The following is a 19158-nucleotide window of genomic DNA, read 5'->3' on the forward strand; positions in this document are numbered from 1 at the left end:
GCGTGTCATAGAAATTCTCTTTTAAGAGCTATTATGAATCTCCTTCCTAAAAGCCTCTGCTAATAGGCAATTCATGTACTGACGGTTTTTCAGGAATATTTTTAGAATTGGAGGAGATTATGCTATGCAGTGCTTTGTAATCCTTTGTAAAAAATAGACTCGAATACAGGACTACAATCCCCACAAGCCTTTGCTCCACTTCCCCAAAATGCCTTGTAATCTCACCTGGGCCGAGATCGAAAATTATTTAAGCTGATTCAAAGGCTTTTGAGAGGTCTCTCTTGGGTCCTGGACTTCCATTTGGGGCAGATGTGGCTTTTTTCATAATGTAGGTGAGGTTGTGTCTAGGCCATTCTATGGCCTGGACAAGTGTTTCTTATCCTGTATTTTCTTTAATCCTTAATCTTCAATAAACCTCTAAAAAAATATAATACTCCTTGCAGAGAGAAACTAATTTCTACCTGCCTCAGATGCCTCAGTCTCCCCTAAATTTTAATCTTTACACCTTGAATCATAATTTAAGTGACTGACAGAAGTAACTAGGATTAATATAAAGATGACTAAGCTCAAGGAAAACAAAACAAAACCAATGCAGCCAAGATTAGAAAATAAAGTAGGAAACTGTTTATAAAGGCTTCATTTCTAAAATATATAGATAATTCAGTCAAATTTATATGAATAAAATTCATTCCCCAATTGATTAAAGGTAAAAGGATATCAAAAGTCAGTTTTCAGAAGAAGAAATCAAAGCTATGTAATTATACTCTAATTTCTATTTACTAGAAATATCCAAACAAAACAAATCTGAGGTACCACCTCATATCTACCCAATTAGTTAATATGACAGAAAAGGAAAATATCAAATGTTGGAAAAGATATGTCAAAATTGGGATACTAATGCTCTCTTGGTACAGTTGTGAAATGATCCAACCATTTTGGAGAAAATTTTGGAACTATGCTCTAAAACTATGAATCCCATTTGACACATCAATACTCCTTACATCTGTATTTGAGAGAGATCAACAAAAAAAAAAAGAAAAAGTTCCAAAATATGTATAGAATTTCTTTTTATGGCAGCAAAAAATTGGAAATTGAGGGGGTGCCCATCAAATAGGAAACAGCTAAATGAGTAGTAGTATGTGATTGTGTTGGAATTCTATTGTGCTATAGGAAATGACTAGAAAGATAGTTTCAGAAAAACCTCAGAATACTTATATGAACTGAGACAAAATAAACTACGCAGACCCAGGAGATCAATGTACACGGAGAATAGAAATATTGTACTACAATCAATTGAAAATTACTTAGATAGAATTGATGGAGTCTGAATGCATTATTGAAGCAAACATTTTTATAACTTTCTTTTTCTTGGCTTTTTAAAAATATGTATTCTCTTTTGTAACATGGCTTATATGGAAATATAGATTTGCATGAATGCACATGTATAATCTATTTCAAAGTAGTTGCCTTCTTAAGAAGCTGAAAGGAAGTAAGGGGATTTTGATTTAAAGGTTATAAAAATGAATGTTAAAATTGTTTGTATATTAATAGAGAAAAATACATTATTTAAAAACACTAATTCAAAGTTAATGAGATTATTCTGTACTATGAATGATTATAAAAGGAGCAGGAAATCTAACTATTCTTTTAATATAATTAATCAGAATGCATTTATTAAAAGCCTATTGTGTGGCAGGTACTGGACTAGCTGATGGGATACGAGTACAAAGAATTAAACAATTCCTACACAAAATGAACTTACATTCTAATGGAGTAGAAAACGGGTGTATATATACATATACATTGCATAGTATGTGTGTGCATTTAATTTATTCTATATATATACATATATATAACATTTATATAAGAGAATGAGATCAATTGAGGAGGGGTTGTTAGAATAATACAGTTAATTAATATAATTGGGACAGGAATTGAAGTGGTAGTTTGGTGAGTGGATAGAAGTTGGATGGAAGAGACATTGTAAATGTATGATGCTAATATTACAAACTTGAGATACTGAAAAGATGGTAGTGGTTTTAAGAGAAATAGGAACATTTGGGAAAGGGGAAGATTTGGGGGAAATATACTGAATTCAGTTTTAATCATGTTGAGTTTTAGATGTCTATGGGATGTTCAGTTTGAAATTCCAATTCCTGCTCTCTTGTAATCCCTGTAATAACTAGTAGAGAGACCCAGGCAAGTGGATTGTTTGAGATAAGGAGTTCTGAGAAACAGTAAAATTAAAACCACATCAGTATCAACTTTTAAACTCTTTCATAAAGAAGTAATTATAAAAAAATAGAAAGATCACTGCAACAGAACAGACATACAACTTAGTAAAAGATTATAGCAACCTTGTATTTGACAAAAAAAAAATAGATCCGAACTATTAGGATTAGAAATCATCATTTGGTAAAAATTTCTGGGACAAGTAGAAAATAATTTGGCAGAAACGAGGTATAGGTCAATATTTTACATGGTTCAGCAAAATAAGCTCAAAATGGATACATGATCTAGACATAAAAGGAGGTATCACGAAACAAATTAGAAAAAAAAACCATGAAATATATTACCTATCAGATTTTTCATTAAGAGAGGAATTTATGAATAAATAAGAGATGGAGAGCATTGTGAGAAGTAAAATGGATAATTTTGAACATATTAAATTGAAAAAAAGTTTTGTACAAACAAAACAAATGTCAAGATTAGAAGGAAAGAAGAAAATGGGGGAAAACTTGTCATGATCTCTTTGGTCAAGTTCTCATATCTAAAATATATAATGAATTTTGTCATATTTACATTATTAAGAACCATCCTCCAAGCTGAGTTTACAATCAAGTGTAACCTACCCAACAAAACTGATTATCTTTATACAAAAAAGAAATAGACATTAAAAAAGGCTATTACTGAATGGAAATTTTGTTATTCAAGAATGAGAAGAAATATAAGATAATATGATAGACCAATTTTAAAGGACTAAATAAGGTGAAAATGTGTATTTCTCATATGGGAAAATTATGTTTAAATGTTAAGAATGGTATCATTAATCAAGTGGTTTGAAGGACCATGTATAGAAGGAAGCTTTGGAGTTGAATTGGATATTAAAGAATGGGTTAAAAATAAAATTTAAAAAAAATTTTAAAAGAGGGATGAATTTGAATAATCATCTCATATAAAAGAGGAGTGTATGAAAGAAAAATTAGAATTAAGGGAAGGGGAATCAAGGAACACTAATGCTAGTAACTTATTCTCCTCTGATCTGGGTAAAAGAGAGAATAATACATACAAATAGAAGGCTAAGTCTTTTATTAATTTATAAATAGATAAGAAAGTAAGGGATAAAGATTAAAACAGGTATTCATGTCCCATGGCCATTAATCAGTTGGGGAATGACTTGATTTTTTGTACAGTTGATTTAGTTCCTTATGAATTTGGGTGATTAGACCTTTGTCAGAGGTTTTTGTTGTAAAGATTGTTTCCAAATTTGTTGCTTCCCTTCTAATGTTAATTGCATTGGTTTTGTTTGTAAAAAAAAATAATTTAATATAATCAAATGTATTCAAAATTATTTATTTTGCATTTTGTCATTTTTTTCTAATTCTTGCTTGGTCTTAAAATATTTCCTTTCCTAAACATCTGACAGGTAGACTATTCTATGTTCACCTAATTTACTTATAGTTTCCTTCTTTATGTTCAAGTCATTCACCCATTCTGAGTTTATCTTGGGGTAGGGTGTGAGATGTTGATCTAAAACTAATCTCTCCTGTATTGTTTTTCAATTTTCCCAGCAGTTTTTGTCAAATAGTATATTTTTTTCCAAAAGCTGGGATTTGGGGTTTATCATAGATTGCCTTGCTGAGACCCCAAGTCTATTCCACTGGTCCTCCCTTCTGTCTCTTAGCCAGTACCATATTGTTTTGATGAGTACTGCTTCATAGTATAGTTTAGGATCTGGTACTGCTAGGCCACCTTCCTTCACATTTTTTCATTATTTCCCTTGACATTCTTAATCTTTTGTTCTTCCAAATAAATTTTATTATTGTTTTTTTCTAATGCATTAAAAAAAACAAACTTTTTTTGGTAGTTTGATGGGTATGGCACTAAATACGTAAATTAGTTTGGGTATGATTGTCATTTTTTTATTATGTTAGCTTGTCCTATCCATGAGCAATTAGTGTTTTTCCAATTATTTAGATAGAATTTGAATTGTGTGGAGAGTGTTTTGTAGTTGTGTTCATATAGTTCCTGTGTCTGTCTTGGCAGATAAATTCCTAAGTATTTTATTTTCTATGGTGATTTTAAAGAGAATTTCTCTTTCTAAAATTTGCTACTGTGATGAGTGGGAAATATATAGAAATGCTGATGATTTACATGTGTTTATTTTGTATCCTGCAACTTTGCTAAAGTTATTAATTATTTCCACTAGCTTTTTAGTTGATTCTCTAGGTACTTTACTTTTTACTAGATACTTTAAGTAGACATCATATCATCTGCAAAGAGTGATAGGCAATTTTTAGATAAAGTTCTCAAAACTATCAATAAGCATATGAAAAAGTGTTCAAAATCTCTTATAATCAGAGAAATGCAAATCAAAACAACTTTGAGGTACCACATCACACCTATGTGATTGGCTAACATGACAGCAAAGTAAAGTAATAAATGTTGGTGTGGATATGGCAAAATTGGGACATTAATGCTTTGCTGGTGGAGTTGTGAATTGATCCAAACATTCTGGAAGACAATTTGGAATTTTGCCCAAAGGGCACTAAAAGACTGTCTACCCTTTGATCCAGCCATAGCATTGCTGTGCTTTGGACCCCAAAGAGATAATAAGAAAAAAAAAAGACTTGTACAAGAATATTCATAGATGCACTGTTTGTGGTGGCAAAAAATTGGAAAAGGAGGGGATTCCCTCTGATTGAGAATGGCTGAACAAATTTATGTATATGATGGTAATGGAATACTATTGTGCTGAAAGCAATAATAAACTGGAGGAATTCCATGTGAACTGGAATGACTTCCAGAAATTAATGCAGAGAGAAAGGAACAGAACCAAGAGAAAAATGTACACAGACACTGTGGTAAAATCAAACATAAGGTACTTCTCTACTAGTAGTAATGCAATGATCCAAAACAATTCAGAGGGACTTAAGAGAAAGAACACTATGTATATCCAGAGGAAGAACTGTGGAAAAGAAACACAGAAGAAAGACAACTGCTTGATCACATGGGTCAATGGGGATATGACTGGAGATACTCTAAAAAACTCTAAAAGATCTCCCTAATGCAAATATTAAAAACATGGAAATAGGTCTTAATCAATGACAGATTTTAAATCCAGTGGAATTGTGTGTCAGATACAGGATGGGGTGTGGTAAGGGGAGGGAAAGAACACAAGTCTTGTAACAATGGAAAAATATTCTAACTCATCTAACTAAATGAAATTTTCAAAAAAATTGGCAAAAAAAAAGACATTAATAACAGGTACTCTTAGAAGGGTATATAGATTAAGGGGGCGGGGAAGAAGCCCAGGGGATAAAACAAGAGAAGGAGATATAGATTTTATTTTATATTAAGTATGTGGGCAAGAGCAGGATAAGGGAAGGACTCAGTATGGTAAATAGATTAACAACTAGAAGGGGAAGGGGAAGAGAGGAAGAAAATAAATGTGGGACTGAAAAGGGGTGGGGATGAGGGAAGTTGTGGTTAGTATGGAAAACTAGATTTCTGAGGACGAACAAGATAAAAAGAGAGATAAAGAAGGGGAAAATATTGAAAAATAGAATAGAGGTAATAAATAACTAATAATTATAAATTTGAAAATGAATGGGATACTTTCACTCATAAAATGGAAATTGATAGCAGAATGGATTAAAAACTAAAACCCAACATTATGTTATTTCAAAGGAAAACATTTAAAAATGAGAGACACAAATAGAGGAAAAGTAGAGGGATAGAGTAGAATATATGATGCTTTAGCTGATAAAATAAAAGCAGGAGTAACAATAATGGTCTCAAACAAGTTTAAAGTTGAAATAGATCTAATTAAACAATAAATGGAGACATGATCACATTTTTTAAAATATCATGGGTAATGAAGCATTATCAATAATAAACATATATGTACTAAATGTTACAGCATCAAAATTTTAAAAGGAAAGCCTAAAGGAATTAAGGAGGAAATCAATAACAAAAATAGTAGGGGATTTAATCCTTCCCTTCTTAGAAATGAATAAATCTAACCAAAAAATAAATTAAAAAGAAATTAAGGAGATAAATAAAACCTTACAAAAGCTAAATATTATAGTCATCTATTTAGAATTTTATGGGGATACAAAGAATTTTTTCTCAGAAGCACATGTTACTTATGTAAAATACTGACCATATATTAAGACACACATTTTACAATTAATGCAGAAAAATGAAATGCAGAAAAGCCAAAATGTTAAATATATCCTGTTCAGCTCATATTACAATAAAAACTCTATTTATTAAGGAACCATTTAATCACAAACTTTAAAAAAAAGGAGACAATACTTTAATCTTAAAGACAGGGTCAAAATGTTATTGAAACAATAAATAATTTTGTTAAAAAATTATAATAATGAGACAATATTCCAAAATGTATAGGATATAGTAAAAGCAGTAATTAGAAGAAAATAATTGAAGAAGAAATTGTTCATGGGTGAGAAGAGGCAATATATTTAAAATGATTTAAGTATTAAAAATGGTTTGACCAAATTTATGAGTTAAAAAAGTTTCTGTGGTCACCATTTCTAAAAATTAGAGTTAAACTATGAGTCAGTAGGCTATAGGTAGAGATATTAAAATGGGAAATATAGGAAGGAGGTAGAAAATATTGCTTAGCTAAAAATACCCAAAGTTCTAATCCTAGTGCCCCCAGTCTGGGAATGTAAATCCAAATCTCACCAGTCCATGTGAGTGTTTCCAGTCAGGTGTTCCAACAACCAAAAACTGACACCAAAGAGGCTGAGCTGCAAAGGACAGTCTCTCACTCCAAGGACTCAAAGAGTCTCACTAGAGTAAGTATCCCCCTTCAGCCCGAGTCTCCAATGTAGGAAACCAAATCTTCACCCAAATCCAAAGTTCATATATGGAAGCCAAAATCTAAAGAGCCAAAAGATGCTGAAAACCACAGATAGCCTTCAGGGCAAAGTCCAGGACCACCAGGAATCCCATCAGAGCTCACATTCCAGAGGCTAAGGGCCACCAAGAGTCCACTAAGAATGAAAAGTTAGAATACAGACCCAAATCTCTCTCAGGCTTCCTCTTATATTCAATTTTCTCCACCTCTCATCTATCCTTCTCACATCTCAGAAATCAATCATAGCCTTTCAATTTGCCTAGCACTGCCTGTGGGGGAGGGGAAAAGGGAGGAAGCAGTGCTTGTGGTTTGTTAGGGCATGAACTTCATAGCTAAATCAATGGACTTCTCCAATGCCATCCCAATTAAATTACCAAAAACAATTGATGTAGATAAAATCATAATAAGAACATTCACTTGGAAAAACAAAAGGAAATAATGAAAAAAATGTTAATGAAGGGGGTCTAGCTATACCAAATTTCAAACTATGTTATTAAGCAGTAATTATCAACTGTTAGTGGCTAAGAAATAGAAAAGTAGATCAGTGGAACAGAATAGACATACAAAAAATAGTTGTAAAAGATTATAGTAATTGTATGTTCAACAAAGCTAAAATTCCAAGTTTTTGAAATAAGGATTTCCTATTTGACCTTTGGGGGGAATTAGAAAGCAGTTTGATAGAAACTATATATAGATCAATATGTATATATATATGTATATATATATATAACAAAATGGATACATGATCTAGTTATAAAGGGAACTATTGTAAATAATCTAGAATAATAGAGAAAATAGTACCTCGCAGGTTCATGGATAGAAGAATTTATGAATAAATATGAGCTAACCAGCAACATAAAATGTAAAATGGTTACTTTTCATACATTAAAATGAAAATATTTATACAAATAAAATTGATATCACCAAGTTTAGAAGGAAAGCAATAAGGTGGCAAAACATTTCTCCTATAGACAGAGACAATGGTGTCAAATATATAAAAATATGAACCATTTTCCAATTGATGAATGATCAAAAGATATGAACAGACAGTTTTTTGGATGAAGAAATAAAAACCATATTTATTTATATGAAAAATTGTTCCAAATCATTCATTAGAAAAATGCAAATCAAAACTCTGAGATATCTCACAACTATCATATTGGCTAAAATGATCAAAGGCCAAAATGACAATTGTTGGAGGGGACATGGAAAAATAGGCACACTAGTACATTTTTGATGGAACTGTGAAATGATCTAACCATTTTGGAAAGCAATCTAGAATTATATTTAAAGAGTTATAAAACTACATACCTTTTGACATAATGATATCACTACTAGGTTTATTTCCTAAGGCAATTAAGGAAAGAGGTAAGGGAAGTATATGTTCTAAAATATTTATAGCATCTCTTTTTGTGATGGCAAAGAATTGGAAATTAAGGTGACATATCAGTTAAGGAATGGCTGAACAAGTGGTATATTTGAATGAGACAGCCATAAGAAATGACAAAAGGATGGTCCCAAAAAACCCCTACAAAGATTTATATGAAGTGATGCAAAGAGAACTGAAAAGAAGCAGAACATTGTACACAACAACAATAATAATATGATAACCAACAGTGAATGACTTAACAATTTAACAAGTAAAGGAACCAAGACAACCAGAAGATACTAATGATGAAATGGCTATACACACTCATAGAAATGTGAAGATTGAATTTAGCTATTTCCTGATTGTAACCATGAAGATACTTAGTTTAACAAAATCAGGAATGTCTTGGGAATTCTAAATTACTCCACCCTACTCAGACCATATTTTAGGGGAAGATAAAGTTGTAATCTGCTGATTGAAAAATGAAGGTACTTAACTCTTACCTTATAGTGAAGCTAGAACTTTAAGTTAAGTCTATTTTAAGTATCTTAATACAAAAAGATGTTAAGTAACTATAAAGATTAAATTAATCACATAAAGGTTAAGTAACTCACAAAAGGTGAACTTAACAAAGAAGTGTTAAGTAACTCTAAAGATATAATCTAATCAAAGAAGATGAGAACTAAAAAGAATGGGCATTTAGAGGAGGAGACAAGAGTGAAAGGTCTATATATAGGCTCATTTCCTCTCTCTGATACCTTTTGTGGCAGAGAGTTGTCCTATAGCAGTGTGCTGGGCCTTTTGGCATCTTAGTGTGGCTACAAGCTGTTGTCCAGTTCAGTGGTGAGTTTCTGGTTGAGTTTTCCTCCTTTACTTTCCAATTTTATCCTCTTAAAAGCCTCTAATCATCTTCAGAGACTTAGAGATGGGGATTTTAAACTCTCCCTGTCACAGACCAAGCAGGAGAAATCCTGTATTATCTTCCCTCCTCCTTAAATTCCTTCCCTCTATATTAATTAAATTACCATAAATTTCCAGAGTGACTTTGGTATATTATTTGAGATTTTTCTCCAGCAACCAATTAACTCTAGATTTTAAGTCACAACCCTAAAATTATCTTTACAGTCAGAATAGATGGAGTCCAATGCAGATTGAAACATGCCATTCTACATTTTAGTTCCTCCATGAATTTTCTCTTGTGTAAGTATTGTTTTTTTTTTACTTCATGATAAACAGGAAAATATGTATTACATTAAAATATATATGATCAATATCCATGATGGCAAACCTATGGCCTGTGTGTCAGAGATGGGGCACATAGACCTCTCTGTGGGCATGTGTGCCAAGGACCCAGTGCTTCAAAGAACCAGTGAGCCTATTCCTGCAGCACAGAATTCCCCAAATTCCTTAACAGAAATCCTTATGAAGGAGCAGTTGGGCTGCTCCCTATCCTCTCTCCCCAGAAGGAGTTAGATCCTAGATCCTATTTCTTTTACCACATACAAAACTTCTCCATTACACTTGCAAGACAAGATTGTCCCACCCCATTCAGAATACAATGGCCTCTTAATTACCTTTGGCCTGAGTAAGACAGAAACAGAAGCAACCAGTGTCTTTACTATACAAAGTATTTTTGGGATTGGGTATGTATCTTTTGAGTTTGTATTTTAAAAGTATTAAGAACTATAGTCTAATGATTTAGAAATAAGTTTTATAAACCCCAGTCTAGTATAATAGCCTCTTCCCTGTTCTTCCCCTTTAGCCAGTTTCTTTCACAAGCTGCCCTAGGGATTCTTTAATTTGCATTATTAATGACTTCATCTCTTACTAACTCAGCCTGTTCAATTAGCATTCAAAGGGGTGCTGGCCCTAGAGGCCTGGTGGGCTAGAAGTTCTGGAAAATACTATAGTAGCTTGATAGAGGTAGCAATCTCTCAATCATCCCTACACACAGATTAAAACCTTATTTCAACCATTGAATATTTGATAAAAAGGTTAATTTGGAGGATACCAGCTTCAGGAAGGCTAGAATAAGTATGATGAGGTAAATGTGTCAGTATGATGTCATTTAACCTAAGGATTATATTTTCCTATATATAAGAGTTTTTCCTGTAAATTGGGGCTTTTTTCTCTTTTTTATGGCTTTTTCTTTCTCTCTTTCTCTCTCAAAAAAGCTTTGCATTTGAAATAGCTTCTGAATCCTTGAATACTGGCTAAAAGCAATGTACTTTCAAATTTTCAAGATCCCCTCAATTTCCACTTTGGAGAGGAGCTAAGTTTGAGGGGATCATAGCTTACATAATTACAGGGGAGCCGAGCAAAGTGAGTACACCCCTTGGCTCTCCTTCTCCCCAAGCTTGACTAAATCACCAGCCCAACTGCACAGCAGTACAATGGGAATGCTTCCTCCCTCCATTGGATGGAGTAAGGGGGGGGTGAACAGAGTGAGTCAGGCACTAGGTGGGGGGAAAAGGACAGAATGTGGTCTTGGGGGGGGGGATGGCACAGCACATGGTCTGTGGGTTTGGGGTTGGGGTGGGCCCTGGAAGTATATCTCTTAAAGGTTGTCCATTTCTGATCTATATCATATTGCCTGCTTTCTTGGAGATGATCAAGTGGTGGGAAGAATGGTTAAAAAAAAATGAATGTGATATACATTTTAAACATAGCTAATGTACTTCTTTTCCAAGGTGGAGCCAAGACAGCAGATTATTACAGAGAAACACAAGGTCACCAGAAGAATCTCCTCCAATCAATAGTTAAAAAAAAACCATACCCACAAAATGAATAGAGGAATGAAAGAACCAACAAAGAGATAGAAACAACTTTCAAGAAAAGAAAGACATAAGAGGTAGGCAGAGAAAATCTAGGGCACTGAGGTGGGAGGGGAACACAGTCAGTAAGACTATAGCAAGGAGTGAAGATCAAGTCAAAAGAAAGGCACATGCCCCACCCCACATCTGCTGTCACAGCTTTATTTTTTTTCTTTTATTTGATCAATTTCAAACATTATTCCTTGGTTACAAAAATCATATTCTATTCCTCCCTCCCCTACCCCCACTCTTCCCATTGCCGAGGTACAATTCCACTGAGTATTACATGTGTCTTTGATCACAACCTATTTCCATGCTGTTGATGTTTGCACTAGGATTATCTTTTAGTGTCTATATCCCCAATCATATACCCCTCAACCCATGTAATCAAACAGTTGTTTTTCTTCTGTATTTCTACACCCACAGTTTTTCCTCTGAATGTGGATAGTGTTCTTTCTCATAGATCCCTCTGAGTTGTTCAGGATCACTGCATTGCCAGTAATGGAAAAGTCCATTATATTCAATTGTACCACAGTGTATCAGTCTCTGTGTACAATGTTCTTCTGGTTCTGCTCCTTTCACTCTGCATCACTTCCTGGAGGTTGTTCCAGTCTCCATGGAATTCCTCCACTTTATTATTCCTTTTAGCACAATAGTATTCCATCACCAACATATACCACAATTTGTTCAGCCATTCCCCAATTGAAGGGCATCCCCTCATTTTCCAATTTTTGGCCACCACAAAAAGTGCAGCTATGAATATTCTTGTACTAGTCTTTTTCCTTATTATCTCTTTGGGGTACAAGCCCAGCAGTGCTATAGCTGGATCATAGGGCAGGCAGTCTTTTATTGCCCTTTGGGCATAGTTCCAAACTGCCCTCCAGAATGGTTGATCAGTTCACAACCCCACCAGCAGTGAATTAGTGTCCCTACTTTGCCGCATCCCCTCCAGCATTCATTACTTTCCTTTGCTGTCATGTTAGCCAATCTGCTAGGTGTGAGGTGATACTTCAGAGTTGTTTTGATTTGCATCTCTCTAATTATAAGAGATTTAGAACACTTTTTCATGTGCTTATTAATGGTTTTGATTTCTTTAACTGAAAATTGTCTAGTCATATCCCTTGCCCATTTATCAATTGGAGAATGGCTTGATTTTTTGTACAATTGATTTAGCTCTTAGTAAATTTGAGTAATTAGACCTTTGTCAGAGGTTTTTGTTATGAAGATTGTTTCCCAATTTGTTACTTTCCTTCTAATTTAGGTTACATTGGTTTTGTTTGTACAAAAACTTTTTAATTTGATATAATCAAAATTATTTATTTATATTTTGTCTTATCTACGTTCTAAGTCTTGCTTGGTTTTAAAATCTTTCCTTTCCCAAAGGTCTGACATGTATACTATTCTGTGTTCACATAATTTATTCATAGTTTCCTTCTTTATTTTTAAGTCATTCACCCATTCTGAATTTATCTTAGTGTAGGGTCTGAGGTATTGATCCAAACCTAACCTCTCCCACACTGTCTCCCAATTTTCACAGCAGATTTTATCAAACAGTGGATTTTTGTCCCCAAAGCACAGGTCTTTGGGCTTATCATAGACTGTCTTGCTGAGGTCACTTAACCCTAGTCTATTCCACTTATCCTCCTTTCTGTCTCTTAGCCAGTACCATATTATTTTGATGACTCCTGCTTTATTGTATAGTTTGAGATCTGTTATTGAAAGACCACCTTCCTTTGTATTTTTTTTCATTATTTCCCCGGATATTCTTGATCTTTTGTTCTTCCAAATGAACTTTGTTATGCTATTTTCTAATTCCATAATAAAATTTTTAGGTAATTTGATGGGTATAGCAGTAAATAAGTAAATAAATTTTGATAGGATGGTCATTTTTATTATGTTAGCTTGTCCTACCCATGAGCAGATTATATTTTTACAAATTTTAGATCTAGTTTTAATTGTGTGTAAAGTATTTCATAGCTGTGTTCATATAGTTCCTGTATTTGTCTAGGGAGATAGATTCCTAGATATTTTATTTTGTCTAAGCTGATTTTGAATGGGATTTCTCTTTCTACTTCTTGCTGCTGAGCTGTGTTGGAAATATATAGAAAGGCTGATGACTTATGTGGGTTTATTTTGTATCCTGCAACTTTGCTAAAGTTGTTTATTATTTCCAATAGCTTTTTAATTGATTCTATAGGATTCTTTAAATCGATCATCATATTATATGCAAAGAGTGATAGCTTGGTCTCTTCAATGCCCATTTTAATACCTTCAATTTCTTTTTCTACTCTAATTGCTACTGCTAGTGTTTCTTGTATAATGTTAAATAATAGTGATGATAATAGGCATCCTTGCTTCACTCCTGATCTTATTGTGAATGCATCTAGTTTATCCCCATTGCAGATGATGTTGGCAGATGGTTATAGATAAATACTGTTCATTATTTTTAGGAAAGACCCTTCTATTCCTACACTTTCTAGTGTTGTATTTTGTCAAAGGCTTTTTATGCATCTTTTGAGATAATCCTGTGATTTTTGTTGGTTTGCTTATTGATATGGTCAATTATGTGCATGGTTTTCCTAATATTGAATCATCCTTGTATTCCTGGTATAAATCCCACCAGATCATAGTGAATAACCCTAATGATGACTTGCTGGAGCCTTTTTGCTAGTATACTATTTAAGATTTTTGCATCTATATTTATTAAGGAGATTGGTCTATAATTTTCTTTCTCCATTTTTGACCTGCCTGGCTTTGGAATCAGTACCATATTTGTGTTATAAAAGGAATTGGTAGAACTCCCTCTTTGCTTATTATGTCAAATATTTTGTATATAATTGAAATTAGCTGTTCTTTGAATGTTTGATAGAATTCTCTTGTGAATCCATCAAGCCGTGGGGATATTTTGTTAGGGTGTACTTTGATGGCTCATTCAATTTCTTTTTCTGATATGGGTTTATTTAAGATTTCTATTTCTTCTTCTCTTAATCTAGGCAATTTATATTTTTGTAAATATGTATCCATACTGCTTAGATTGGCATATTTGTTGACATATAATTGGGGAAAATACTTTTTAATGATTGCTTTAATTTCCTCTTCATTTGGAAGTGAGGTCTCCCTTTTCATCTATGATACTGTTAATTTGGTTTTCTTCTTTCCTTTTTTTAATTAGATTGACCAGTACTTTGTCTATTTTGTTTGTTTTTTTCAAATACCAGAGCCTAGTCTTATTTATTAGTTCACTAGTTCTTTCACTTTCAATTTTATTAATTTCTCACTTAATTTTAGGATCTCTAATTTGGTTTTCTTCTGGGGATTTTTCATTTGTTCACTTTCAAGTTTTTGGATTTGTATTCCCAATTCATCGAACTCTGCCCTCGATAATTTCTTAATATATGAACTCAAGGATATAAATTTTCCCCCGAATACTGGTTCCACTGTATAATAATTAAAAATAATAATATTTCTTTCTACATATATATATATATATTTAATATATATGTGAATTTTATTAGGAAGGATAGACAATCATTTCTAAGTAACCTGACCATGTGGGGCCTTGCTTGTGAGTCTCTACCTCATTCCCCATCACCTGCCTGCTCTGTCTCTTCTCCTCATGGTCCTCTCCTTGGTCTTCTCATAGGTCTCCCCCAATTCTGCCTCAAACCTTAACTTTTATTGACATACAGAACGTACAACGATGCATCCCTGGTGCAACTGTGGTATGTCAAAAATGTTTGATAGACTGGTAAAGTTACTGAGGAGGGGGAGGGGATGAGCTTCCTTTACACAATACCCCTGTGATCTTTTGGGAGACCTGTCTTCCCAATGAATCATTTAAATATAACTATCTTATAACTCTAAATACCTTCTAGCTAAAAGTACATACAATATTGCATTTTTTTCTAAGAGGGAGTTACAATAGTTAGAGATGGGAGAAAAATACAAAAACTGATTGACAGATGCATTGATAAAATGCCAACTGGGGGCATTCCCCTTTGGCAGAAGAGTTTACATTCAGAATAAAGTATGTTCAACCCCTTCAATTCAGTTCATTATATCCCAAAGTTCATTCTGGATCTTTTGATGTAATGTGTAGCTTCTCCAGGCATCTTTACAGCACCTTCTCCAAAAGGATCCACTTTCTTGATTTTGGGTGTTGGCAAGTTTCTATTCCTGAAATTTCTCCAAAAAATTTTAAATCTTGCATTTTAAGATAATTACACAATCCCCCCTGAGGAGGGTGTTGATCAACACCAGAATCACACTGGGATACATGACTGAGTTAAGAGATATATAAAACAGTTGTCAAAAGAAAAACAAAACTAAAACAAACCACTAAAAAATTCCAAAATAAAATTCTGTGTAAAAATAAGAAATATAGAAATGATAAAAAATAAAATAAAAATCTTATGTGTATAAAAGCCTGAGTAAAAAAATCAAAATAACCTGTAACATTTTCCTTAATCACAGCAAGGACCAATTAAAGTGACTTATGTCCCATAAGCCTGTAGGACAATAGCAGCAATATAGCACTTTACCCATTTGCAACCAGGACTACAGAAAATTCCCAAACTATAAGAGAGAAAGGACTAATTTTCAGCAGTAAATGGGAAAATTCATTCCCTGGTCTGATTGTACCTTCACTGTCAGAGATAAGGGGAGCCAGGATGATAGCCAACCTGAGACACTTGACTCAAAATATGGTTCAAGGAAGCCCTGTGTCTTAACATATGTCAAGTGTCACAACCTCGATTCATACACTAGGTTCAAGTCCTTTTGTATTGGCATATGTGAATTTTAAAAGTCTCCATCTTGGTCTAGCACCCAAAAATTGTGCACATCCACACTACACGGGCATGTGCTAGTCAATGACAAATCAGAAATAACTAACTGCCCACCTGGGCTGTCCTAAGCCAAGCTAGAGCCAACCATTGGATTTGTGAGACACAGGAAGTGAGGTAGGGAACAGCCTCTGGAATTCGCTCACTTCCTGTGGAGAGAGCTAGACGAGGGTTGGTGTTAGGAGCTTGGAGAGGGAGGACGCCCGCAGACAGCTTTCCTTCAGAGCGGTCACGTGAGTTAAGGACTGATTCTTTCCACCTGGGCCCTTTGGGCCTAAAACTCTCTCTGCCTTGGTCAGAGGTTGAGTAGCCCCTTTCCCTTTTCTCCTCTCTCCTTCTCTCCCTCTCCTTTCCCTACTCCCAGTGTGATTAAACCTCCATAAACTCCATTCTGACTTGAGTGTTTCATTTTAGGAATTTCATAAGTAAATTCCTTGGCGGCCATTGTTCAATATTACATAAATCCTGTAGCCACATTTGTAACCATTACAATATTATAATCTCTCCCAGAAGCCTAAAATTTCTACCATTACAGTTGGCGAGCCACTAGGAGAAAAAAAGAACTATATCAGTCTTCTGATCTCCTTACTAATCACCTGGGAAAAGTCCCACCCCGGCTACCCCCTCTGACTCCTGGCCCTGCCTTAGTGCTTGGAAGGTTTCTAGAACCTCAATAAATTTCCTGAATTTTCTTGCCCTTTCACCCCACTTATTACTCACTCTGTCAGTCCTTTTACCAAATACCTTGGCTTAAAGACACAGCTGCCAGAACAGGTGAGTATAAAACACCTTTTCTCTTTTCCCTTTACCCCTTAAGTTAAATTGGGGTCAACAGGATTTTTTTTTTCCTTCTCCTCTTTGTCTCTCATTTCCGTCTCCTTTTACTTTAAGGAGGTGGCTCAGTAGATTGAGAGGCAGGCCAGGCTTACCTAATCAACTGATTAGCAACGAGGAACCTCAGGAGAAGGAGCTCTTAGGAGCTCCTAGCCCGCTGAAAACAGCTGAATACAGCTAGGGAGCTAACTTAAAACCCATTTTTTTCTGTTTTCTGGCCTTTCTAGTCTTAAAAATTTAAGTGGGTTTTGCTCAAGGAAGATAGCACATGGTCCTAGCGGTTTTAGCCTGAGGGCTAAAGAAGATTGCTGGGACCCACCTACACATTTTGTAAAAGAAGGAGATTTAGCTCTACCCTTTTGTTTACGGTCTATTCACTCCTAATCAGCCCTTTCATAGCTTCTACCTTCCTGCAGGAGGGCTTTTGTAACCCCTCCCAGAAGCTTGATAAGGAGAATTTACAACACAATAGGCCCTTAACCTGTATAGGGTTGTAGACTAGGGAGCCACCTACTGTAAAAAAAAAAAAAAAAAACTGTGGAAAGTTTGTTGCTTTGCCCTGCTCCCCACGTGCTTTGTGAAATTACAAAATATACATATAAAAATGAGTACTACATTCTTTGACAATTATACGGCAGCTGAAGAAGTAGGGGCATTGAGGAATGAAGGATACCTCCAAATTTTTATATTAATAGGTACTGTCATTTTTGTAATCCTCAATACTATATTTAGAGATGAAAAAATAAGAAAAATTGAGGATAAAATGCAAGCCCAATTAGAAGATCTAAAAAGCCTCTTACAGGATCAATTGGCAAACAACCACTCTACCAGAAACAGACCTGTTTCTGAACCTTTGAATGAGGAAATTTCCTTCCCTGAAATAGAGATGGAAAACACCTTCCCTATAGCCCAGTTAACAGACTGCTTCTCTCGTGTAGTGCAAATCTTGTCTGAATTTAATCCCCAAAACCCTTCCCCTGCAATCCCAGCTTCTCATGTTCCTTCTACAGAAAACCAAATTCCAATGCAAGGGAGATCTTGTCCCCCTAGAAAAACCTGTCCTTGTCAAACTGACCCACAGGTGCAAAATTCAACTAGAGGCCTGTTTCCTCTAAGAGAAGTACCTGAAATAGGACGGAATGGTGATGTGGTAACTTTAAGACATAGGACACCGTTTACTCCCCAAGAAATAAATGAATTTACACGAAATATCCCCACATATGAACAAGATCCTTTTCTAGTAACAAAAAAGATGGGAGACATACTTTTTCAGTATAATCCGTCTTACAAGGACGTTGAGAGCTTACTACAGGCTTTTTTAAGTGAACGTGAAAAAAATAAAATAATTGCTCATGTCAACAAAACCCGGGGGCGTAATGCAGCACATTGGCCAGCTCAGGATCCCGAATGGGACTATAACAATCCTGATGATTATCTACAACTATACCGTTGTAGAGAGGCCATCCTCACAGACATGAAGGAATGTGCAGACAGTACAGATAAGTGGATGGAACTGGAAAAAATTAAGCAAAAGGACGAAGAAACACCCTCCAGATTTATGGACAGAATTATCGAGTTTGGGGACAGATACTTAGATTGGGACTTAACTAAAGAGAGTAGTTTAAGACAAGTTAGGAGAATCTTTGTAAACAATTCTTGCAAAGCAATTAAAAATTATTTTAAAACACAATGCCCAAGATGGTCAGATATGGACCTTGAAGAATTGCGAAAAACAGCTATATATGTTTTAAAGGGAAACGAAGAAAAGGAGAAAGAAAATAATGATGACATGGAGGAAATGAAGAAAAAAATGAGATATTTAATAGATAGGATAACTAAATTAGAAAGTGGGCATGATAATGAACCAACGACAATTGCCCCTCTCCAGAAATCCAATTATCAATCCATTACTTGCCACTTCTGTGAGAAGAAGGGCCACAAAATGATGGAATGTAGAACCTTTCTTAAGATGATTGGAAGGAATACACAGTTTAATAATAGCTTTAGAAATAATAACTATAATGAATATAGAAATAAGAACTTTAGAAACCAGAATTATAGAAATAGGAATTGGGAAATTAATGACAATGCTCAAATTGAAGAAAATTTTAATGATAATACTCAACAATATATGAGAAATGGTGCTCGTCCAAAAATTACTCGAGGTACTAATGACCCTCAGAGAGGTGC

The sequence above is a fragment of the Monodelphis domestica genome, chromosome 6 (assembly GCF_027887165.1).
Source record: "Monodelphis domestica isolate mMonDom1 chromosome 6, mMonDom1.pri, whole genome shotgun sequence".
NCBI lineage: Eukaryota > Metazoa > Chordata > Mammalia > Didelphimorphia > Didelphidae > Monodelphis > Monodelphis domestica.